General features: G+C 37.3%; 1 pseudogene; it reads left to right on the forward strand.

The window, feature by feature from the left end:
• The first annotated feature begins 357 nt into the window (after nt 1-357).
• LOC123802704 (olfactory receptor 5V1-like) lies at nt 358-1271 on the forward strand (annotated as a pseudogene).
• Nucleotides 1272-12504: the final 11233 nt, after the last annotated feature.

A 12504-nucleotide genomic window follows, 5' to 3' on the forward strand; every position in this document is an offset into this window, starting at 1 on the left:
GTTAGTGCTGAAGACTGAAATTCCTTCCTTTCTTCCTTTTAACAAAAGTTTTACAGGGTACATATAAATTAAAGAGAGAGATAATAGAACTTACAGACTGGTAGGGAGCCTCACAGGTTAATAGCTAATAGTGATAGTCATGACAAGTAAACACAGAGCAAAGGAGCACAGCGGTGAGGGGGAGTGCATATATTCCAGTCTCAGAGTGTTGAGTATAACTATTTAGAAGAGATGCCATCTCATCCACCAAAGGATGAGTTAAGAGTGAGTTAGCTTTTCCAGTATTTGTCACTGTATCTCATTGTCTTTTTGTTTTCTTCCCTAATTTTCATTTCAATGAAGAAAGAGCTCAAAGAAATGGAAAATTGAACTGTGGTCACTGCATTTATTTTTCCAGGATTTTCCAACCATCCTGAATTACAAAGGCTATTTTTGGTGTTCTTGATCATTTATCTGATAACTCTTCTGGGAAATGCTCTCACATTAACAGTGATCAGAGTCAGTCCTGTCCTCCACACTCTACTGTATTATTAGCACTTGAGCTTCTTGAACTTCTGCTACTTGTCCACCACCATTCTGGACATGCTGGTGAACTTATTCCAGAAGAAGACTATGTCATATTAGGGCTGCCTTTCCCAGATGTTCCTGTGACCTGTGCTGAGGATATCTTGTTGGCTGCTATAACTTGTGAATGCTATGTAGCCATTTGCCACCTCTTTAACTGTCTGCTTCTCATGATTCCAAAGGTCTGTGTGTATTGGTTGACTGGAACTTGGCTGCGTGGCCTAGAGAATTCTGTGACACATTCAGTACTGGCAGTCATGTTCACTCTGTGTGGGTTCAACCAGATCAGCCACTTTCTCTGTGCTATCCCACTGCTCCTGGAGCTCTCCTGCTCAGACATCTCTCTCAATGAGTCTGTGCTCCATGTCACCAGCACCACCACTGGCCTGAACCCTTGCCTGTTTACTGCAATGTCTTATATACTCATCATCTCTGCCATCCATAGGATTCCCTCAGGGCAGAAACAAGGCCTCTATCTGGGCATCTCACTTCATTGTGGTGGTGACCTTCTCTGGGACAGCCAACTTCAACTATGACAATCCAATGTAGGCTACAACCCGGACATGGACATCTTTGTCTCTGTACTTTTCTGCATTGTGACCTGCATTTTGAACTCCATCATCTACAGCCTGTGAAAAAAGGAGGTCAAGGGTGCCCTGAGTAACCTGTCTGGAGAAGGTGGGTTCTGCAGTAATATTAGTGAGTAGATCAACATTTTTAATTCTGCAGAATTTTTCTTTCTTTCTTTTTAAAAAAGATTTATTATTTATTTATTTATTTATTTATTTATTTATTTATTTATTTATTTATTTATTTTAGAAGGAGAGAGAGAGCAGGGGGAGGGACAGAGGGACAGGGAAAGAATCCTCAAGCAGACTCCCCACTGAGCATGGAGCCCAATATGGGGCTCAATCCCAAGACCTGGGATCATAACTTGAGCCAAAATCAAGAGTCAGATGCTCAGGGCATCTGGATGGCTCAGTGGGTTGGGTAGCTGACTCTTGGTTTCAGCTCAGGTCATAATCTTAGGGTCCTGGGATCAAGCCCAGCATTGGGCTCTGTGCTCAGTGGTAAGTCTTCTTGTTTCTCTCCCTCTCTCTCTGCCCCTCTCCCTGCTCAAGTACTCTGTCTCTCAAAAATAAATAAATAAAATCTTAAAAAAAAAAAAGTCAAGTGCTTAACCGACTGAGCTGCCCAGGTGCCCCCAGAATTTTCTTTCTTTCTTTCTTTCTTTCTTTCTTTCTTTCTTTCTTTCTTTCTTTCTTTCTTTCTTTCTTTCTCTTTCTTACAAGTTGATCACTTTTATTTATATAATCCTTTAGTTACTTTATTAAAGTATCATGTTTATTAATTTTTAGACCATTTTAAAATTGTATATATTTAAGGTGTACAAGATAATAATTTGATATACATATGCATAGTGAAAGGGTTACTATAGTCAAACTAATTAACATATCACCTCCTCATGTAGTTACCAATTTTTAGTATGTGTGTGTGATAAGATCATCTGAAATTAATTCTCTTAACAGATTTCCAGTATTCAATACCCACAATTCCTAACAAAATAATCTGGCACTGAAATTCACTTGCCTATGTCCCAAAAGAGAAAAGAAGCTGATCTCCTCATTGTATGCTGGGCAAAGATGATTGCCATGACTTTAATGAATACATGAGAGAATTAATTGTTTTTCATTTCTAACAATTTCTATTCAGGTAGTTGCCCTTGAGTTGTGTTTGTACTCTGAGGAATCTCAAAACAGCTGCCTAGAGAGAGATTACATGGTTACTCCCAAATTGTTGGTCCACAATCATTTATAAAAGTCTATCCTAGAAAAATGAATTCATTGAGAGATTGAAGAAAGATTTTTGACTCTTGTATTAAGCGTTGAGTATACTCAAGGCACAGATTGATCAGTAGTAGAGAGTGGGGTCTCCCTGTTCCCCTTCAAGGCTGCTTTCTCCACCTTGCCACTTCCTCGCATTCTCCCGATCTGACAGCCAGGGCTCACGACCTCAGGGTTGGGAGCAGTCAGCACCAGACATGCCCACCCCCTGGAATGGCAGGTCTTCATCATGATGCATGGTAATTGATAGCCTGTTTTACCAGGGATTATCCTTTCCAGTCTGGGAAAGAAATAGAGCAGAAAGCAGGAAGTCCTGCCACAAAGTCGGAAATCCAAAGCTTTCAGCAAAAGTTAGTGGTAAGTAGTTTACCATTACAATTGAGAAAAACTGCCCAGTAGTTTTTCTGATATACCTACTTCCTAAGGGCATGTTATAAAATATAGTACATATTTTCATTACCATTTTTATGACATTTATGTAATGACATATATTAAATATCATTTTCATGTTATCAATGTCTACAATAGTAATAATAAAACCAGAATTGAAATGACCTGAGAGATTATTAACTTGAAAGCCTGGGAAGTGCCTTAATTCCTTAGGTGAGGTAATATGAGGGGAAAATTTGTTCATGGTAAATAATATATAATGCATAGTATTACTCCTACTCTAATTTTGACAAGTAAGATGGAAAGCAATGATTTTCAGGCAGATAGTGTATCTCCTATGTGTCTGTTATAGTATGACATTAAGGGCATACAAAATATTTGTTTAAATAAAATACAATTAAATTTGTATAACTTATATTTGGAAACTTTTTTGTTCAGTATGCCAGGGGTTCCCATATTTATATTACAATCCATTGATGTTTGAGAGGTGTCTTACAAGCAATTTATTAACTATCATAAAGCCCTGAAGTTTGTGAGTCATATTGACTGGTCAATTGTATAGCAGGGGGCAGGATTTTGAGGGATCATCTTAGAACTCTGCCTACCATAAACGGTGACTATCTTTCATCCTTCCTGTTACTTATGTCTTCCTATAAAAGAGTAACCTTTTCTTTTGTATCCTGTATATTGTTACTAACAATCATAGGACTTTTAGACAAAGCTGTGCAGAGATGGAAAGGAAGCTGGGATTGTTTGTACGCTGACTTTTTATATGGCCAATCTTACATGATATAAACAAAAAACTAGGACACAACCAAACTGTTCATGGTGGTGCCAGGCAGAATGTGGTGTGAATGTGAAGACATTTCACTTTCATTTGATATGCCTTTGACCCCGGTAAATTTTTCTGTAAGTATATGCTTTTTTGACATTTATTTTTTTTAAAGATTTTATTTATTTATTTGTCAGAGAGAGAGAGAGCACAAGCAGGGGGAGCAGCAGGCAGAGGAGAAACAGGCTCCTCGCTGAGCAAGGAGCCCAATGTGGGACTCAATCCCAGGACTTGGGATCATGACCTGAACTGAAAGCAGATGCTTAACTGACTAAGCCACCCAGGTGTTCCCTCCCCCCCCCTTTTTTAAATTTAAAATCCCATAAAATTTTTAATTTTAAAAATATGAGACCTCCTTGTACATTTCTTTGTAAGTCTCCATGAATCTATAAATATTTCAAAATAAAATTCTTCTAAAATGTAAAAGGTAAATTATTAAATAAAATTTGGGGTCTATCTATCTATGTATCTATCTGTCCATCTATCTATGTATTTATCTCTAACATAACTTTAGACCAGGAATGTTTCAGTCATGTGAAATGTTACCATTCCAGAGTATGTTCATAAATGTTAAATGGGGATTTTTCCCAAGGTAGGTGAAAACTAAGGATATGTTGGTATATTAGGTCTGAGTATATTCTTATGAATATGAAAATTTCAAGGTCTTAATAATGCCATGTTTTCAGGTGTGTAGCAACATTGGCAGAACAATGTAATACCAGGTCTGAAAGGAACTGTACAAACAAGTCAAACGATCTTCACTTGAGAACTGAATCAATGCTCTGCGAGAGATGTAGCAATCTAGACTTTGCTTGAATATCTCCCATGATAGGGTCTCATTATTCTCCATGTATTTTAAAATTATTGAATATGTAGTAGAAATACAGTTATTAAAACAACAAGTTGCAAGTCTAAATAAGATAAAGGAAGAATAGATACCAGGCCAATTAAGCACAAGGGTGAGAGGATTGCAATTCAACAAGAATTTGACAATTTGGTCAAGTGGATTACCAAGAAATACTTGAAATGAAGCAAGCAAAGGGAATTGTGAGCAAGTACCACATCATTCATATAGTAATATGGGGGGAGTATTGCTCAAAGGTCAAAACAGACTATCATGATAACCTTTTAATGATTTGAGCTTCTGTGTTCTCACTGCAAACAGAGTTAATAATTGTACTTACACTTTCAAGTTGGTAGAGAATTCATGGAACAATCATGAAAAGTGCCTGGCTCATAGGACATGTTCAACTAGCATTAAGTGGGAGGCATAGTGATGGTGTTAATGGTATGTACAAGAGGACAAGAAAACACAGTGTCCCACTTTGAGGTGGCCTTGACTAGATAATAACAAATTTGGTAGGAAGGTTGAAGCTGAACAGGTGAGAACAGGGTCATCTTTCATTGTCATCATTGTTTGAGATGAAAGGGACTTCCATCCAATTCACCTGATGTAAATACACATGATGTGCTTGCACATTAAAGTTTGAGAAGTATTGGCTGTTTAATGAACTCTGAATGTTTTATCTAGCTTACATGCCCATATGATGGGGAAGGGTACAAACAGAAATCTGGGCAAAGCAAAAATAGCTTTTATTTCATAGCAGTAAATTAACTTTGCCACAAACACCTCAAATATTCTGGATGTTCTTTTAGAAAAATTATCTTGACTACTCTTACTAATCATTGCATGTGTGTGTGTGTGTGTGTGTGTGTGTGTGTGTGTGTGTGTATCTGTGTGTTTTAAGTAGATAAACAAGTTACTGGGCAACATGAAAATTATATTTAAAATTTTTAATCACTGCTTTGCATTACTGGAATTATGAATAGATGTTTTCCTTGGGTGCTCTAAGGTTTTCACAATCACACCAATTACCCTGGTTTATATTATACTTATTTTGTTTACTTGAAGGAAATAAACCCCTAAGGTTAGTCAGCAAAACATTTTTTAAGTGTTAGCTATTATTACCTAATGTGTGTTTCTTCTCATTAGTTTGGAAGATCCTGGTTGAATTCAGGTATGTAAAAATGTTTCTTCTTTCCAAAGTAACTCATTGAGTTTTGTTTTATTTTTTAATTTTTAAATTTTATTTAAATTCAATTAGCCAACATCATTAGTTTCAGATGTAGAGTTCAGCTATTCATCAGTTGCATATAACACACAGTGCTCATCACATCAGATGCCCTCCTTAAAGTCCATCACCCAGTTACCCCATCCTGAGTTTTGTTTTGTTTTGATTAGGTGGGTTACACTGAGCTTATTTTAATCTTTAAAGAAAAACATACTTCTTTTAAACTAAGTTCAACAAGCTTTCTTTCAAGCTAGACATTTTTGTGTATAGAGCCAGCCTATAAAACCTCATCCTCTAACCTCTTTTTCCTGCAAAATACAGCCTCACTTAAGTGGAGAGAAAGGTCATTATCATAAAGCAGAGGGTTTGAGACTGAGATTGCCTATTCATACGCAATAGCATGTGAATTCCAAGAGGCAAGTGTCCAGAGTATCACATAAACTGCAGTGTATCAGTAGTGCTTGTTAATGGTGAATTTTGATGATGACGATGATGATGATGATGATACAGCATTGTTACCATATACAAACAGCATGAGCATCAAGAATATAAAAAAGCAAAACAGATGTCACTCCTCACTCCATCCTCCTGGCTCACAAAAAAAATTAGTCAGACCAAGAAAAAAATATTTATTATGGTTCTGATTCTCCTATGTGTGTGTGTATAATGTCCCATCAACGTGTTCCTCGGGAATGGACTTCAAATCATATTTTAAAACAATTAAAATAAGCAGTGTATACAACCTCAGGGACCATATTTTTTGAAGTCCTTAAACACTTCAAATTCACTTTTACAATTTAGTTATACACAGATCATGCATCAATTTCCCTTTGTGGAAGGGAAGGATTTCATTTCTTTCTATGACTAAATCTAAGTATTTATCTATAAAAAAGTATTTTACCTCTACGTTTTCAATATTGTGAACTAAGAGAAAATGCATATCACTGATTTTTAATGAAGTGAAATTTGTCTATGCAGTTGATAGAGAAAATAAAGAATAAAACACATGTATTACATAAAGGTTTTCTAAGAGGACATACAGATGGCGAGGCCAACCCTAACATTGCTCTACTGTGAAGTGATGCCCACAACTAACCTAGAGAGGGTGATCAATATAGGCAAACCTTCTTCTTGGGTATATCTTCCACCATACTTCCCGTGAACTGTGAGGATTCTGAGAGTTCCACCTTAGACTTCTCATCCATCTATTCTCTTTGGCTGACTTCTTGTACACCTATGGATTCAACAGCCACCTTCAAAACAATTACTCCCAAATCCATTTCTAGACAGGTCTACCCTGTCTCCTGAGGACAAATCTTTTTTTCAACTGCCTGTTGGGCATTTCCATGTGGATATCCCACAGGTGCCTAATACTCAACATTATCTTAATCCATTATCTTCCTTCCACATACCTACTGTACCTCATTTATTTCAGGTTTTAATTAATGATCCCTGCCTGCCTAAACTGATTCAGGGCCCTCACCATGACCTCACCACCCATCATATTCAAAGTGCTTCAAACACAGCTCCTTCTCTGTGTACTATTGCTTCATGGATTTTCTCCAACCTTCCAAACCCCATAGCTTCAGTTACAGACCATTTTATTTTGATCTGGTTTTAGTTCTCAGACTACTCTCTTGGATTGAACAAAGGTATTTTAGCTGAAGACACATGGACTATAAAGAACTCTGGAGGTGGGTTTCACAATTATATGACTCCATTGAAATGATATGGAAGATTCTGTGCATGGTACATATATATTTCTTCTAGATCTATAGATATTTAATAAGTTTCTCAAAGCTGAAAATTTTCTAAAATGCAGGCCATTACCCTCCAGATGCTGCCTGCTTCCAGTCTACCCTCACCTAGAATGTGATCTATGGGCCATTGTTGATACTTTGCAATCATTCCTGCCCATTCTCACACCAAAGCCTGGCTGCCAGACAGCCCAGATATCTAGACTCCCTGCTGCCACATAAGGGAAAAGAAGATATTTTTTGAGAGCCCTGTTGGAGGGTTGCTCAGTTTTTTTTTTTTCTAAAGTTTGCTCAGAGGGCAGGTCTGACACAGTTTCCACATGTCAATCCTATTCCCCAAAGGCAAGTGCTTCCCCTACACGTTCTCTGGGTTAACTAAGGAGGTTATGTTTGAAGTGAAAACCACTAGGCTAATTCAAATTAATGGTGGTGTTTGCTAGCAACCAGCCAGGGTTGACCTACCAGCTTTCTGCAACTAACAGGAATCTCCAGAGTTTGAGGATACAGCTGTAGGTGAGGGGGCTCCCAGCAAAGCTCAGAACCTCACAGTCTTTCTTCCTCTAGTAGCAACACAGTGCTTAGGGAAGTTCACTAGTGTTCCAAATACCTCTGGGTATTTTACTCAAAATTTCTGCCACCAACATTGCCTGGGATGCTAATCTGCCGTTTTTTGCTTATGGGACTGTACACACATGGCACCTCTCCCAATAAAACACACACATATACACACACTATGAGCATGACTTTTTTTTTTTTTTAGGGTCAGATCTTGGAGGATTTTGGTTTGTTTTGGTTTTTGTTCTTGCTTTTTATTTAAATTTTACTTAGTTAATATACAGTGCAATATTGGTTTCTGGAGTAGAATTCAGTAATCATCACATATGTACAACACACAGTGCTCCTCACAACTGCACTCCCTAACACCCCTCACCCATCCAGCCCATCCCCCCACCCACCTCTCTCCAACAACTCTCTGTTTATTCTCTATTGCTAAGAGTCTCCTATGGTTTATTTCCATCTCTTTCCCCCACCCTTCTCATGTGTTCATGTTTTCTTTCTTAAATTCCACATATGTTTTTCTCTGACTTATTTTACTTAGAATAATACTCTAGCTCCATCCGCATCTTTGCAAATGGCAGGATTTCATTCTTTTCCTGGGTGAGTAATATTCCATTTATATATATACCACATCTTCCTTATCCATTCATCTGTCGATGGATGTTTGGACGCTCTCCATAGTTTGGCTACTGTTGATAATGCTGCTATAAACATTCGATGCATGTACCCCTTTGAATCTGTATTTTTGTATCCTTTGGGTAAATATGTAGTAGTGCAATTGCTGGATCATAGGACAGCTCTATTTTTAACTATTTGAGGAAACTTCATATTGTTTTCCAGAGTGGCTGCAACAGTTTGTATTCCCACCAACAGTGAAAGAGGGTTCCTCTTTCTCCCCATCCTTGCCAACACCTGTTGTTTCTTGTGTTGTTAATTTTAGCCATTCTGACAGGTGTGAGGTGATATGTCATGATGGTTTTTATTTGTATTTCCCTGATGCCAAGAGATGTTGAGAATCTTTTCATGTGTCTCTTAGCCATCTGGATGTCTTCTGTGGAAAAGTATCTATTCATGTCTTTGGCCCATTTCCTTTTTTTTTTAAGATTTTATTTATTTATTTGACAGAGAGAGAGAGAGGGAGAGAAAGAGATAGAGAGGGAGGGAGGGAGCACAAGCAGGGGAGTGGCAGGCAGAGGGAGAAGGAAAAGCAGACCCCCTGCTGGGCAGAGAGCCTGATGCAAGACTTGATCTTAGGACCCTGGGCCCATGATCTGAGCCAAAGGCAGCTGCTTTAACCGACTTAGCCACCCAGGCACCCCTCTTTGGCCCATTTCTTAACTGGATTATTCATTTTTTGGATATTGAGTTTGATAAGTTCTTTATAGATTTGGGATACTAACCCTTTATCAGATATGTTGTTTGCAAGTATCTTCTCCCATTCCATAGGTTGCCTACTAGTTTTGTTGATTGTTTCCTTTGCTGTGCAGAAGCTTTTTATCTTGATGAAGTCCCAATAGTTCATTTTTGCTTTTGTTTCCCTTGCCTCTGATGATGTGTCTAGTAAGAAGCTATTGTAGCTGAGATCAAAAAGTTGCTGCCTGTGTTCTTCTCTAGGATTTTGATGGATTCATGTCTCACATTAAGGTCTTTCACTCATTTTAAATTTATTTTTGTGTATGGTGTAAGAAAGTGGTCCAGTTTCATATTTTGTTTATTGCTGTCTAGTTTTCCCAACACCATTTGTTGGAGAGACTGTCTTTTTTCCATTGGATATTCTTTCCTGCTTTGTTGAAGATTAGTTGACCATAGAGTTGAGGGTCCATTTATGGGTTCTCTATTCTGTTCCATTGATCTAAGTGTCTGTTTTTGTGCCAGTACCATACTGTCTTGATGATTACAGCTTTGTAATATAGATTGAAATCTGGAATTATGATGCCTCCAGTTTTGTTTTTCTTTTTCAAGATTTCTTTGGTTATTTAGGGTCTTTTTTTGTTCCATACACATTTTAGGATTGTTTGTTCTAGCTCTGTGAAAGATGCTGATGGCATTTTGATAAGGATTGCATTAAATGAGCAAATTGCTTTGGGTTGTATAGACATTTTAACTATGTTTTGTCTTCCGATCCATGAGCATGGAATCCTTTTCCATTTCTTTGTGTCCTCTTCAGTTTCTTTCATAAGTGTTCTATAGTTTTCAGAGTATAGATCTTTTACCTCTTGAGTTAGGTTTATTCCTAGGTATCTTATTGTTTTTGGTGTAATTGCAAATGGGATTGATTCCTTGATTTCTTTTTCCGTTGCTTCATTGTTGGTGTATGGAAATGCAACAGATTTCTGCACATTGATTTTATATCCTGCAACTTTGCCAAATTCATGTATCAGTTCTAGCAATTTTTTGGAGGAGTCTTTTGGGTTTTCTACATAGAATATTGTGTCATCTGCAAAGAGTGAAAGCTTAACTTCTTCCTTGCTGATTTGGATGCTTTTTATTTCTTTTTGTTGTCTGATTACTGAGGCTAAGACTTCCAGTCCCATGTTAAATAGTGAGAGAGAATGGACATCCCTATCTTGTTCCTGTCCATAGGGAAGAGGCTCTCCATTTTTCCCCATTGAGGATGATATTAGCTGTAGATTTTTAATATATGGCCTTTATGATGTTGAGGTATATTCTATCTATCCCTATTTTGTTGAGAGTTTTTATCAAGAAAGGATGTTGTATTTTGTCAAATGCTTTTTCTGCATCTATTGACAGGATCATAGGTTCTTATCCTTTCCTTTATTAATGAGATGCATCACATTGATTGATTTGTGAATACTGAACCACCTCTGCAGCCCAGGAATAAATCCCACTTAGTTATGGTGAATAATTCTTTTAATGTATTGTTGAATTTGTTAGCATTTTATTGAGAATTTTTGCATCCATGTTCATCACAGATATTGGTGTGTAATTCTCCTTTTTAGTGGGGTCTTTGGTTTTGGAATCAAATTAATATTGGCTTCTTAGAAAGAGTTTGGAAGTTTTCCTTCTATTTCTATATTTTGGAACAGTTTGAAAAGAATAGGTATTAACTCTACCTTAAATATCTGGTAGAATCTCCCTGGGAAGCCGTCTGGCCCTGGACTTTTGTTTTTGGGATATTTTTTTAAAAAAGACTTTATTTATTCATTTGAGAGAGGGCACAAGCAGGGGAAGCAGCAGAGGGAGAGGGAGAAGCAGGCTCCTCGCTGAGCAGGGAGCCCAACGTGGGGCTTGATCCCAGGACCCTGGGAACATGACCTGAGCCAAAGGTAGATGCTTAACCAACCAAGCGACTCAAGCACACCTTGTTGGGAGATTTTTTATTACTAATTCAATTTCTTTGTTGGTTCTGGGTCTGTTCAGATTTTCTATTTTTTCCTGTTCCAGGTTAGGTAGTTTGTAAGTTTCTAGGAATTTGTCCATTTGTATGTTTCTAGGAATTTGTCAATTTCTTCCAGATTGCCCAATTTGTTGGCATATAATTTTTCATAGTATTCTCTTATAATTGTTTGCATTTCTGTGGTATAGTTTGTGATCTCTCCTCTTTCATTCATGACTTTATCTATTTAGTTCCTGTCTCTTTTCCTTTTGATAAGTCTAGCTTGGGGTTTATCAATTTTATTAATTCTTTTGAAGAACGAGCTCTGAGTTTTGTTGATCTGTTCTACTGGGGGTTTTTGTTGTTTGTTTCTCTATCTTTATCTCTGCTCTAATCTTTATTATTTCCCTTAATCTGCTGGATTTAGGATTTATTTGCTGTTCCTTTTTTAACTCCTGTACATGTAAGGTTGGACTGTGTTTTTGACAATTTTCTTGTTTCTTGAGTAAGGCCTGTATTGCTATATACTTCCCTCTTAGGACTACATTTGTTGCATCCCAAAGGTTTTGGACTGTTGTGTTTTTATTTTCACTTGTTTCCATGTATTTTATATTTTTTCTTTAATTTCCTGGTTGACCCATTCATTCTTTAGTAGGATGTCCTTTAACTTCCATGTAGTTGAGGTCTTTCCAATTTTTTTCTTGTGGTTGACTTCAAGTTTCATAGTGTTGTGATCTGAAAATATGCATAGTCTGATCTTAATCTTTTGGTACTTGTTGAAGCCTGATTTGTGACCCTGTATGTGATCTATTTTGGAGAGTTTTTCATGTGCACTTGAGAAGAATGTGTAGTCTGCTGCTTTAGAATGAAATGCTCTGAATATATTTGTTAGGTCCATCTGGTCTAGTGTGTCATTCATAGCCATTGTTTCTTTATTGATTTTCTGCTTAGATGATCTGTCCATTGCTGTAAGTGAGGGTGTTAAAGTCCCCTACTATTATTGTATTATTATCCATGAGTTTCTTCATGTCTATTATTTATGGATTTATATATTTGGGTGCTCCCAAGTTGGGAGTATAGATATTTGCAATTGTTAGATCTCTTGATTGATAGACCCCTTTATTATGATATACTCATCTCTTGTTACAGT

Source organism: Ursus americanus, chromosome 12 (assembly GCF_024610735.1).
Source record: "Ursus americanus isolate L20-20 chromosome 12, mUrsAme1.1.p, whole genome shotgun sequence".
In the NCBI taxonomy this organism is placed as follows: domain Eukaryota; kingdom Metazoa; phylum Chordata; class Mammalia; order Carnivora; family Ursidae; genus Ursus; species Ursus americanus.